Source organism: Cryptomeria japonica, chromosome 3, assembly GCF_030272615.1.
Source record: "Cryptomeria japonica chromosome 3, Sugi_1.0, whole genome shotgun sequence".
Classification (NCBI taxonomy): Eukaryota; Viridiplantae; Streptophyta; class Pinopsida; order Cupressales; family Cupressaceae; genus Cryptomeria; species Cryptomeria japonica.
In genome coordinates, this window is record NC_081407.1 from 514,774,749 (window position 1) to 514,789,027 (window position 14,279).

At 37.1% G+C, this 14,279-nt stretch overlaps 1 protein-coding gene across 2 annotated transcripts in view; it reads right to left on the reverse strand.

Annotated features, from left to right (window-relative positions):
- Positions 1-14,279, reverse strand: part of LOC131060200 (methionine S-methyltransferase) — a 44,299-nt gene that overhangs the window by 11,529 nt on the left and 18,491 nt on the right. The gene's annotated exons all lie outside the window — the stretch shown is intronic.

Genomic DNA, 14,279 nt, shown 5'->3' on the forward strand with positions numbered 1-14,279 from the left:
TACCCCTTCTTTGGATACTATATGTCCCAGGAGCTTTCCTTCTTCAACTCCGAAGTGACATTTCTTTGGATTTAGGGAAATTCCATATTCCAAAGCCTTCTTGAATACCTTTTCAAGGTGATCGCAGTGGTTTTCAGCCTTTTTTGAATAAGTTGTCAAGTCATCCTAATACACCACCATTATTACATCAATTAACTCTGCAAACGCCACATCCATTACTCTTTGGAATGTTGCCCCTGCATTTGTCAATTCAAACGGCATTCGAGCATATACATATGTGCCCCATGGTGTTGTGAAAGTTGTTTTATATTGTTCAGCTTCTTTAACCTTCACCTGATTATAACCCGAGAACCCATCCATCATGGATAATAGCTCGCATCCAGTTACTTTCTGCAACATGTTATCCATGTTAGGCAAAGGGTAATTATCCTTCAATGATGATATGTTCAAATTCCTGAAATCTACACATAGCCTTATGTCCCCATTTTTCTTTCTGACAGGTACCAAATTCGAAACCCAAGTAGAATACCTGCAGGGTTTAATTATCCCTGCATCTTTCATTTTTATTATTTCCTCTTTCATCTTAGGGAGTAAAGTCGGATTTATAGGCCTCTGCTTTTGTCTGAACGGCTTGGCATCGGGCTTAAGGGGTATTTCATGCTGAAATAGATCCTCCTTGTAGGCTTTGAGGTCATTATAAGACCATGCAAATACATGCTTATACTTTCTGAGTAACATCACCAATTGCTGCTTCATTTTAGGAGTCAATTTCTTACCAATAAAAACATGTCTTGGTGATTCTTCGCTTCCCAAATTAATTTGTTCAACATCAGTTTCCTTGACTGTGGTCCCTTTAATTTCGACTTTGTCTTGCATGTTGAAAGTTCTTTCTAGCGCAACTAGTCCTCTAGGTATTTTATTAGATTTTAGTTGTATGATTTCCTGTCCAAACAAAGTCTCTTTCCCATCTGTCATTTCTACAAAATCATTGAAATTGATAGCCTGTGCTTGGTAGTGATCCACACACTGTAAAAATTTCAATAAGTCAACATCATCATGAAAAACTTGCCAATTGTATAGGTTATCAGGGACAGAGGGCCTGACTTTTATTTCTAATTCTGACACTCCATTCAGTGTTATATCATTTCCTTTCAAGGCAACATTAGCCAAGAAGTCAGACATGATATTCTTTGATCTGTCAATCCAACTTATCTGGAAAGCATCAAACAATTCAATGGTGTCCCACACAACATCCCTATATTGTTTCAACCTGAGATGTTTAGAAGCATACTTTTGTTTGATCTAAGATATCACTAACTCTGAATCCCCAAAGACACTGAGCAATTTAATTCCATGCTTGGTAGCCACGTTAAGTCTAGTAAGTAGAGCTTCATATTCTGCAATATTATTTGTACATTCAAATATCAGCTTAAAAGAGTACTTGAATGTTTCTCCATCTGGTGAAATAAATATAATTCCAGCCCCACTTCCTTCCTTGCTGCATGATCCATCAAAATACATCCTCCATACTTGATCCTTATTTTCCTTGACCGAAGATTCAATTGGAGTCAAGCTCTCTGTTTTTGGTTTTGTCAACTCTACTTTAAAGTTATCTATATCTGACTGGATGAAACATACTGATTCAACAGGTTCTGTCTCCTCAATAATATACTCAGGAAGAGGTTCTCTCTCAATTCTCACTTCCTGTCCATTCACCGGTATAGTGGCGTATGATAAGTCTAGCTGAACATGGCCTCCTATCAGATTGGACCATTGTCTGGATAACAACATGCCATAATTAGGAGGAACATCAACCATGGTGATATCTGTGTTATAAGATGCTTCTGGACATGCTGCTAACTTGAATTCAACATCCTTCATGACACCAACCACTGGGACAAAACGGTTATCCGTAGTGTAACATTTACCAGAAGTTGTGTCCACTTCCATTCCAAGTTCCTTCATGACTCCCACAGGCATAACATTTATAGCAGCTCCTGAATCAATCATGCAATTTTTTATCATCTTGTTATTTATCATCAAGGTTAAATAGAATGGGTCTACTTGAGAAGGATTTTTTGTTATTATTGACCCTAAGTATATGGTTGGAACAGAGCTACTCTCAGCGTTACTATTTTGACCATTTCGTTTATTTTCTTTAGTTTTTTCCTCAGAAACACCATTGATCACCTTCAAAGTTTTCTCTCGGTACTCTGGAAACTTCATCATCTCAAGTAGTGGTACAGAGACCTTCATCTGTGTCAAGGTATTAGCAATATCAAATGATGTTGTGATAGGCAATGCTGGAGTGTTCATTGTCTCATCCTTTTCGTTTTTTTGTATTTTGGAAGTCTGCAACTCCTTTTCCTTAGTTATTTTTATATTTTGCTCCTGGGTCTTACTTGGCTTAGTTATTGGCTTAGATGTTCTATTACTCTCCTTTATGAACATGCCTGATGGTTTACCCTGTTCAGGATTTATGGTTCTGTTACTTAGCATGTAGGTCCTTTTGGCTTGTTCGACAGCAGCTGTGGTAATTCTCTCTCGTTCCTCTTTAGTAGGGATCCTCAACTTGACCTCATCTTCCCATCCGAGAATACTTGTTGCATACAACACTGTTGATTGATCTGCCTAGAGTTTACATCACTTTCTTCACCCCCCTCAGATGAATCATATTCTTCAAATGACAGTAAGTTTATTGTATGGTCATCTGCATACTCTTCACATTCTTCTTCTCTTCCCTACAACTTCATTGCCACTGCACATTGGTAAGGAGAATGAGGCATGTCACATGCTAAGCACCACATATCTTCATCAACTACCTGGTTCACCACTTTCCTCAAAGGGTCCGGTATTTGGTTACCTTCTTTCTGATTCTTGTCCACTGGTTTTCCATCTTTCCATGTGGTATTGTAAGGCATATCATGCAATCTGGGCCTATCATGGCGATAGAATTGTTGTTTCTCTGTTTTATTCACCTTGACAGACAAATCCTTAAGAACATTCAGCACCTTATCCAACTTGTCATCATCCTTTGCTTGTTTAGGAGCCTTTGGATTGAATAACCTTGCATCCTCCCTTCTCCCCATAGTTCCAGCTGCTTTTCTATTATTCTCTATAGTTATGGCAGCTTTCATAACTCCTTGAAGAGTTGTATGATTTTTTGTTCTGAGCTCATAGTTTGTTTTACTGTCAAAAGCATTCATGTAGTATAAGATGCTCACTTCAGGAACTGGTTTTATTCTATTAGGGATTTTGTTCATAACTCTGTTGAATCTTTTATTGAAATCTACCACTGCTTGATTAGGTTCCTTCTTGATGCTTATGATTTCGTGTAGCGCAAACTCAGGGCTATTGTGATCTCCATATTGTTCAAGAAAAAGTCTTTTAAACTCTGCAAGGCTACTTACTGGAAAAATCCGACAGTGCTCTAAACCAATCTCGTGCATCTTCTATCAATGACTGCATAAACAATTTCATTTTTAACATCCTCATATGGGAGACAGAAATCTTCCATGACTGTATCAAAGGCTTTGCAATGTGTTTCCCCTGAGATAGCATTACTCCCAGTGAATTTTGGTATTGCAGTTCTAATTTCATTCGGAAGGGGATGAGGATACACCATCATCCCTGAAAAATCAAACTGCCTGATGCGTTCTGTATTCATTAATCCATATCCACCTTGAAAGAAATTTCCATAGTTCGGTCTTATATTATTATTACTAGGGGGAAATTGGTTTTGTGGTTGGAAATGGTTTTGATATGCAAAGGCGTTGAAATGATTATGCTGATATTCAGGAGGTATATTGGTGTATGGAAAATTGTTGAAGTGATTGTGTTGGTGCTCAGGAGGCATATTGGTGTATGGAAGATTATTGCGCCTATGATCATATAAAGGGTTTTCAGATACCTTGTATGTATTGCTTTTTGCATTGACTTCATCTTTGTTGCTCCCCCCTTTGTTTGATCCTTGGGTTGCATGTTCACACCTCGCCCTGTATCTCTCCAAATCATGATCAATGTCATCTTCATTGATATTCATGCCCAATTTAGCACATAATTCTAGACACTCTTGTACCCGTCTAGTATCCTTCATTTCAATGGCTACTTCCATCATTTGTTTCATCAAGTCTGCCATACGGTCTGGTGCATCCATCTTGCTTGAGCCTGAGGAACTTGAAGTACCTGTCCTTGAATTCGGACAATGATTCTCAAAGCCAAGAGGGAATTTCCCTTTTCGTGCTCTATCCGCAGTTGCCAAGTCCTCATTTCTAGGGTATGTAGGAACTGTGCAGTTCTGTTTATCCAGAGCTGGATGTGAATGGTTTTCAGAATAGTACTGATTATACTTTCCATTCATGAAGTCATTCTTGGGTTCCATCGGATTATCTATTGATTCTTCTTTTGAATTCCTTTTATTTCTTTTCTGATTAAAGTTTAATTGTACTATTGGGTGGCCTTGCGTTATTGACCTTCTTCCGTACATAAAATTTCTTATTTCAAAGTCGCCACCTTTCTTCTTGAAAGGAAATTGTATTTTGTATATGAGTTCTTTCCCACAGCAGAGTCTTTCTTAAATGAATGTTCCCCAACAGAGTCGCCAATCTATTGGGTCTCAAATCAACAGATTGGATAGGTTCTAAGGAAATGCCAACTCCTATGATCAAACCCTCCAATTGACTTGGCCAACTTATAGAGTGAACCTATTTGGTTATTAACTCTCTCACTTCAGGCTCTGCAAGACCTAGGCGGGTATACCTATTCACTAGTGGTTTTTGATGACTAGTGCCTTTTATAGCAGATTGAGTATCTTGATCTAGCTTCCCCCTATCTCAGAATGGCATAAGTTCCTAAGATAGAGCTATAGCAGATGAGTTCAAGATTGTTGTTGTGGAAGCTATTCGATTTATGTGTGTATACTATTGCTAATCTACTCTATATTTCCTACTCAGCTACTCCTATTGGTTTAAAGTAAAATGTGAACTTATATGATGATAAAATGTTTTTTATAGATGACCAATGCCTTCTTTGTTGTTTGGGCTACAAAGTCTTTATATTTCTTTAGGACTTAATGTGTAGGAAGAATTACAGGGAACAATTACAATTCACAAGTAAATCCTTTTGATCCAAATCTACAAGATAAAACACAAAACTTCATTGGAAGAACACAAATAACCTTATCTCCTTTAGATAATATCACAAGCAACTGCCTGCAGAAAATGCAGTAATCCACAGCACATATGCAAAAGAGAACAACTGATTGTATTATATATTCGTCAAAATGGTACAATGGTGAGCCTGAGGCTATAATCTATTTTTCAATCCCCTTGAATATTACAAAATTTCCCTCATTTATATGAGTATACAATTTCACCAAAAGGTGTGACTGTTTAGTATGTAACTACTAACTAGTGCTTTTGTTAACAAACTGAAAGATAAGCAAATTTAACATCCCCACATGTTCTATGTATTTGTCATCTTTGTACATTACAATATCATTGTTCATTCTCCTCATGTCGGTTTCTATCAGGAAATAATTAGAGAGAATGTGATTCACATAAGGTGATAAATCTTTGTCTCGATCCAATCCTGCCACTACACGATCCTTGTCATTAGCGAACTCTTGTTTCCACTGCTCCAGCGACACCAGTTCACCATCATTGTAAAAAGAGGGCACCCTAGGGGTATTCCCATTGTCCAATCTTTGAAGCTCTTTTCTTAATCGATTTGAAATTTGTGAGCTTCCTTTGTGAATTCGTTCGATTTCTACTTCTAGTTCATCGCCTGTGGATCCTTCAGTACTGTGTCCTTTGTTACCAATTTATCACTTATGGCGAATTGAGCAATTAGTAATGGCAGTTCAACAACGGTCACTTAGATATACGTTTAAATTAAATGGTGATGTGACCTAGCCGAGATTTGATTTTGATCTTCGTGGCAATTAATAATCACTTCGATGAAAACATGTCTTTCGATCACTAGTTTTTCAGTCCATCGATCCCTTTACTTCCATCGAAAACGCTCTTGCCTTAGATATCATGTCGATGGGGTATTTTCTCCTTTTATCGAAATACTGTATTCAATGAGAATGTCTACCTTTTCACGGATACATATCCTATGTCAATCGGGTTCCATGTCGAAGAAACTTCAGGCTTTGATAACTCCCTCTATCTTTCCATCAAAACACATTTTTTATCGATACCATTATACCCTTTCGATGAATGAGTATATCGTTTCATCGAAGCCCTTCTTTCTTCGATGACCTGCTTTCATTAACATCTCTCGTCGATGAACTCATTAATAATTTCTTCGATAAAATTCCCATCGGTGAAACAACACGTATCGGTGACTTGTCTTTTGGTCTCCTCGAAACTCATATCCTATCGATATCCTTTATCGATGTAACTTCCTTCTGTTTGATCGACATTGCTCTTTCGATAAGACTGTTGTTATCGGCGAGTCTTCTATGTGTTAAGCCGATAGCATTATTTCCTCGAAAGCCTTTTCCCGTCGATGAGACCATTTCCGCTTTCTCCGTTATTCTTTTGTCGATGGAATCATTGCTTTCGGTGAGTCCCTTTTTAAGTTCATCGGTAATTCCTTTTTCTTCGACAGCCCTTTTATATCGATGAGACATCGCTGGGTCTCATCGATACCAATTGAATTTGAATCTTTCGATAGGATGCCATCACACTTGTTCGACAACTTATAAGGTACTTTACTTTGGTAGGAAAATGATGATTTTTTCTTCTAAAAATGGAGGATTTTATGATTTAATTTCACACATCAAGAAGTTTTATTTAATTTAGATTTGGTGCTCAACAGTTAGCTTTCTATTATTTAGCTTTTTAAGCTTTATTTAATATTTTAAGCATTTTAGTTTTCACTTAAACGACTAGTTCTTAATTTAGAACGTCGTCTTGTAAACTCAGTTGGGGTTATATTTGTCTTTTGCTTATATTTTGACATATATCCTTTAGTTAAAGTGCATTGTCGAACTCATAAATGTCTAAAGTATTGAAAGGGATAATTTTATTTTAATTTTTTATAAAAATCTAAAATTTACTCCTAAAGTGTAGTCTTTCAATTTTTTGAGCCCCTTTGAACTCTGCAATTGCAACTTGCTACAATTCCCTGAAATGTCGAGGATGTTTTGTTGCAATATAACCTCAAAACACAAAGTTGATACGTGTGCAATTAATGCCACCCATGTGGATAGGGTTAAAACCCCGAAGCGACTCATTTTTCACATCTTTTCACATTCTCTAATGCTCCAGCTCCAAACCATTTTAGGTTCCTATGTTGCTTCATCTCTCAATTTCTAGGCTATTTAAAGGCAATTTTCATCCATTTCCAGGTTTTCTTTGATTTTGCATTTTGGTCTTTTGTTGTTTTGAAGTTACAAAAAGTAGGGTCTTCATTTAACGGCTTTCAGCCATGGTTGTTATGACTGAAATTGTTATAAGTTTGAAATTTCCTGTTTTGAATCTTTGTTATTTGCTTTCAATGTTGACGTTAGTTTGGATTTCAGGATAAATTGTTCGGCATTGATTGTCAAACAATACTTGATTTTCCCAGAGCTTTCTGATTCCTCAAGACCATGCCTTAATAAAAATTGGCTCCAATATCTTAAGGCTACACTTTCGAGGATGCCCAAAAGACTATTTAAAAGTGATTCATTGAATAAGTAAATGATTGTATAACATTTAGGCACAAGACGTTGCTAGAGAGTTGCAGCCCTAGGTGTACCAGTTTATCTCTAAGGTATTGGCAAGGAAGGAATTTACTGATTGGGATATAGTGATTAGTGATGCCTTCAACAACCAATTATTCAATGTGGCAACAACCAAGAAATTTTATAAATCTTATATAGTATATACCCTTGCCAGAAGCCAACAGTTTTCAAGGCTACAAATGATAAGAGTTATGGGCCAAGGACAGCAAAAAAGTGTGCTAGTATCCACAATTAGAAATGAAGGCAGCTGCCCACAATTTTGTTAGAGTTAACAACGCTTTCATTTTCTATATAATCAAGTTGTTAGAGGATGATTTTGGTTAAAGTTTGTCAAAGGAAGCAAAGAATGAAATCAAGGAGATTTGGTAGCTAGTTCATTCAATTACCTAACTTCACATACACCAAAGTTGGAGGCTGTGATAAAGATCTATATATGCTACCTAAATATGTCAGTGATAAATTCATACTGCTTGAACTCTAGACAACTAGCAGAGATTCACAAATTGTATTCTGAAAAAAAGATTAAAGGAACTGACTTAAATTCCCTACTGTAATAAATAAATATTCTTGAAACTTTGAAAAGTAGAAATGGTTCGAATCAATTTTGAAATCTCAAGAGCCAAGACTATTGTTCAATCCAAAATCCACTATCGAAGGATTCAGGAATATCTATAAACACGAGAATATTTTTGGGCCAATTGTGATGATGATCGTGAGATCAGGGGAAGAGATTACACAAGGCTAAATTGCCTTTAGTTGAAAAGGTACGCAATTGCCTCGGTGCCTAATGTGATCGAGGAGGGTCAGAATGTTCTAGATCCAGCTTATGAGATACAACAAATTGCTTCCAAATCATTGTAATGGGTAGATTAGGGTCAAGAGGAAGTTAGAAGCTTGGAGTATAGAACCAAAGTACTCAAAAGAATGGAAAAATGGTTAAATGAAATGAAGGTAAAACATGGTTTTCCAACAAAGGAACTAAAGATTGTCTATATAGAAGATAATTTAGGAGTAGTTCCTTCTTCCTCAGTCTCCCCCTCACAAAACTCCTCCACTTCTTTTTCCACCAAGTAATTTACAAGAAATTAAGAAATTGGAAGTAATTAATAATTATCAATAAAGAGATAAAAGATATCAAAAATGATCTTCCTTAAGTCATGGAGCTTGCAAATGTAGATTTCCGAATTTCAATTAATGAGGGAATCTTAGATAGAAATGACGAACTTCAAAATAAAAAGTGTATAGGGACATAATTTCAGAGAGGATATTTTGAAAGGTTGCAAAAACAGGTTTTGGGCATTGTATAATGTTGTTTAGAATACATTACAGTTTTAAACAATATTTAATGATTTTGAAAATAACATTGGACATTAGGTGTACAATGAACAAAGTACTCCCAACTCAGTGCACGTTTTGAAGGCTCAGTTTCAAAGTAAGTTATAAACCGAATCACCCAATGAAGCCAATTTTGATTCTTCATCTATTACCAAGTTAATGAGAATGCGGATTGCTTGCAAGGAGTTTGAAAAGAAGACGTCACTGTACAAACAGGCATATTTTCCATTTTGAGAATTTCAAACAGGCCAACATCTATTTTGTGCATCAGATGGTCTAGACTCGTGTTGTAAAGGGATTAGTTGTTAGGTTTCAATTATATAAGAAAAGACAATCTCAGAGAAGGACAAACATTATGTTTTCTTTTTGTATATTATTGTAATATTTGAATGTGCAAGAATAGTCAAAAAGAATCTTCACTTTCCTTGTATTTGTCTAAAAGTGACTTTTGGAGGAAATGAGTTAGTGTTCCCTAGCCTCAAAAGGAGCCTACATAAACTTGTCAAAGGCTCATCGTAAAAGGTCCAATTCTAGTTGAATTTTTCCTCTTTTTGGGGGTTCTTTTGGTGGAAACCCATGGAATGAAATGAATACAAGATACAATTTTGCTTGCATTTTTATGGGTTTTCATGTTAAGTTTTGAATCCCAAGTTTATCTTCTCTGCATTTAATCCACTTGATGTTGATGGACTCATCGAATGTTTAAACCAATGATGCCTGACTGATTGTGATGAGGTAATCTTGTCTGGTCAAATGAACATCAATTCATGATTTGCAAGAATTCAACAGCAATCAAGCATAGCATCCTTTGGAGATTGCACCATCTAGTATTGAGATTGTGGATAAAGGATTCAACAAAGATTGGTTTCAAGTTGCATCTGTCCACCTAAAGAATGGTGTATACACATTAGAAAATGAATTTGGATTCACCTTTCTTTCTCTAACCTTTTCCTTTTTCTATTTTTTATATATCAGTGTTAGTTTATAGGGAAAAGTCCGTTTGATTTTTCACCCATATTGCCTAACAATTCATCCTTTGTCAAACACAAAGCGATGTACATTGAAGCACTTTGTATGATGGTTACAGGAACAAGAACATCTTATTATCTGTTCTTTGGATGAATGAAACTCAATGGTAACCATTGTAATCGAATTTGTTGATGGTTGATTATTTTGTTGCATTGAAAAATCCTGCTATTATTTGGCATTTGCCTTCAGGCACTCTGCTGCTATATTAATAGGTGGTTGTCTTATTTTGAAAAGTCAAGACTCGTTTGAAGTGGTGCCTTTTCTAAAAATAGGGGATGTTTTTATTTGGTGCTGGGTTGGTTGCTTTTGATTAGGAGCCTAGGTTTTTTTTAGTACTGGTCAGCATGTCTGTAAACCTCTTTTCCATGAATAATTGCTGTGATGGCTTTCTCTATGGACACATGCATGTCCCTCTCTCCCATCTACACCTCAATACAAACCCCCTTTTCTACTTTTTTTTAAATCAAAAATCTACTCCATGATGCACACAACTCCTGATGCCACACACACCAATACATGGCCACCATTTTTTTAATTTCAAACTACTTTTTCATCCCTTTAATTAAGTGCACACCCAGGCTTTACACACGTACCACTGTTAGACCACAACCAAAACCTGCTTTTATGCCCACTCACCCCAGGCCCTAGACAGGTTTTTTATGCCTCCATGCCTCATGAACTAAACACTACATTTATTGTTCTGCAAATTATACACGCAATCCGTGGGTGTACAATCATACAACAACACATTTTGGTTTTCAAAGCCTACTCTTCTAAGTTAGGGGCAGGAGATTTCCACCTGGTATGCACATTTTTGAACTCCCAATCATTTATGTCCTTTAAAGGCACATGACTATGTATTCAGGGTATGATTTTCACCTTAAAAATTTGGCTGTTCTGTCTCGGCAAGGCACACACCCTAGCATCACCATAAGTTTGCAAAACACGTTAAATTGTTTCTTCTTTCATTGACAGGTATGCCAATGTGAATCTTTGTTGACTATAAATTTTGAAAATGATATTTTCATTAAATAAGCATGTTCTCTATGTTTTGGCTTCAGTTTGATTTTAAAGATGCCTTTCAACACTTGTATTTTGAATTCAAATTTTCCTTCTTACAAATGTTGACTTCATCAAGCACTCTTTCATTTTAAATCCTATGGATGATTCCCCTGAAAGCAGATTTTTTGACATTGCTTTCCTCACAGCAGTGCATACTTGTTACACGCAAATCAGACACATGGAAAACTCAAACTCATCTTCCCATATCAAGAGTGTGCAAACTCCACTTAGCAGATTTCTCCATCGAGAACTTATTTCCTCCACCGCAATAAATGGCTTTAAAAGCTTCATTCCACAACCTATGCAATAATATGAAATTAGCATAAGAACAAAATAGGACAAATTTCTAGGGTTTTCCGTCTAATTTCCGGCCTTTGTTCGGGTGGAAATCGTGACCTCTGCAATATCACAACCTCTGTCAAACGTCACGATATCTTTTTCGCCCCGTGTTTTTTTGTCTTCTCTGCATTTCACAGCCTGTTTCATGGGTTTTCCGGTGGCAGTAGGAGCTTCTCCAACTGCGATTTTCTCCAATGGCAACATTTTGCAATTTTGTGGCTCTCGACAGTGGCGATTTTGTGGCGCAATTTTTTATATGATGTGGGTATTTTCGCAATTTATACAAACCTGACCCACATTGCGAATTTTTTCCCACTGATTCTCTGTGGGTTTTTCTGACAACAGCGGCACGATTTTCTCTATGTTTTTTTTCTACAATCAGCACAAACAATAGAAAATTCCAAAATCTTTTTGGGGTTTGTTCAAAAAATTTCTGGGACCTATCAACTTTTCTGGGTTTTTCAGCAGATTTTTGGGTTTCTAACAAATTTTTTGGGTCCTCCAAAATTCCTACATTGGGATTTGTGCCCGAAAGTTTTTGCTCTACCTCAAAATTAGTGCAAGCTTTCTACCTCAGTTTCATTCATTACACGCCACGTTTACGTGATTTCACGCATTGACAATCTCCTGCCTCGATATTCGTGTTGTCATTCAATCAACTAGCTTTGACCTCAGTTTTTGTGATCAATTGGTTCTTGGAAAGGCCACCCGTCCTTCTACAGCCAGTCCTGATCAAACCAAGTTTGATGATCAAAATTATGAAGCTGTCATGCTCATCAAGCTCTCAATGACCAAGGATCAGCTTCCTCAGATACCTACCGGCAAAACAGCTACCGAGATATGGGAGCATCTCAAGACGCTGCATGAGACGTTTGATAAGAGCAAAGCCTTCTTTTTGAAAAATATGCTCTTCTCTATAGTCGAGGATGAGCGAAAATCCCTTCAAGAGCATCTAAATCGGATCAAAGACATCTGTGATCAATAAGAAGCCATCAGTCGGAATATGGAGGAGGACATGGTAGTTATCAGATTGAAGAGTTTGTCAAGAAGTCCTATGAGCATTTTGTCAAAACCCTCAACATCACCTCAACTAGTGTTGATCTTAAGTTCGCTGATCTTTGCACCAAACTTCTGCAACAGGACCGGTGGAAGCAGCAGTACCAGCTCATCCTCTACAGAATAGGCTTTTGCAGCCAAATCCTTTCATAAGGATAAAGGCAAAATTTCAATCTTCTCAGCAGAAACCCTCTGCTCCGTCATCAGAAGGCTTGAAGAAGAAAAGTGTTCAGTGCAATTACTACGATAAGTATGCTCATTTGAAACTTGTGTTGTAAACGCTGGGCTGCCCAGTCCAAGCAAAGTGGTTCACAGCCTAAAGCTAATGTAGTGGAGCACACTAAGCAGAACGAGTCTGCCTTTTATGCCTTCATGGCTAAAAGACCTACAAACCATGTGAAGTCTTCTTCTTGGTCTATAGATTCAGGTGCCTCACGCCACTTCACTCATCGTCAGGATTGGTACACTGTTGTCGACAAGGGCAATGTGCAAATTCAGTCTGGTGGGAGGAAATTGGCTTTCCTCAACATGTACTATGTTCCAGGAATGGAACTCAACCTTGTCTCTGTCAGTCAAATTCTAAGACATTCTCCTCGTCTCAATGTGTCCTTCAGTTCGCATCAGTGCAGTATCATTGATTGGGAGACTCAGTCTACAGTTGTCGTCGATCTTGAGGATCATGGTCTATTCAGACTAGTTGACTCTGGTGATTCTCAGGAGCTTGCCATGGCAGCCAAGCACTCCTCTGTTAGTACACTCTAGCATCAGCGTTATGGGCACTTAAATGTGCACTATCTTTCTTAGCTTGTTCAGGAAGATCTTGTCATCGGACTGCCAGAAATTCAGACCCAGAAACTCGGAGTTTGATGGTTATTGACGTGTACAAAGCTTAACTTGTGGCCAATAGTTATGCTCTAGTTTAGACATGGACATCAAAGAAGTTGTGAATCACATCAAATGGATGTTAAAGTCCCTTTCTCAATAACATTCCTGATGAAGAGGTCTACAAGCACCTTCTGGATCTGTTCAAGTTGGTCAAAAGTGTAATTTGTAGGCTCAAGAAGCCGTATATGACTTAAAGCAAGTTCCAAGTGCTTGATAATCTTGCACTAATGAGAATTTACCTTCCATAAAAAGACTAGCTGTGAATCCAATCCTATTTTCTAGATAAGAAATGAGAAAAGTATATAAGTATCCCATTTTCTGTATCATCAGTTTTGGAATCCTCTTCACTTGATAACTCAAACTTCATGGCTACAAAAACTCAGATTAGATGGGCAACATTGACAACAACACCTACACTTGAGTATGCATTCATTTTTTTTTTGATGTAATTTCTTGGTGCAGTAAGAAATAAGAAATTGGATTTTTGTGATCAACCAAAACGGAATCCAGAATAAGACCAAAGTTACATCTACAGATTAGACACTTTATTCTAGAAGGCTTCTTAGTAATTTTGGACTTTTGTATAATGATGCTGCAACATTTTTTTGAAATAATCACAAAACAATTGACAATTTGAAGAAACCTTAGCATGGAGCTGCCTAAGCATTTTGAGAGTCAATGCAAAGCAAAGCAATTAGTGTATATTTCAACTTCGGATCAAACAGTTGACATTCTAACTAAAGCTGATCTGTGGAGAAAATTGAGAAGTTCAGAAAAATGCATGTGAAAGATAGTGTATTAACATCATACAGGATGTTACAAATAATGTTTAATCTCG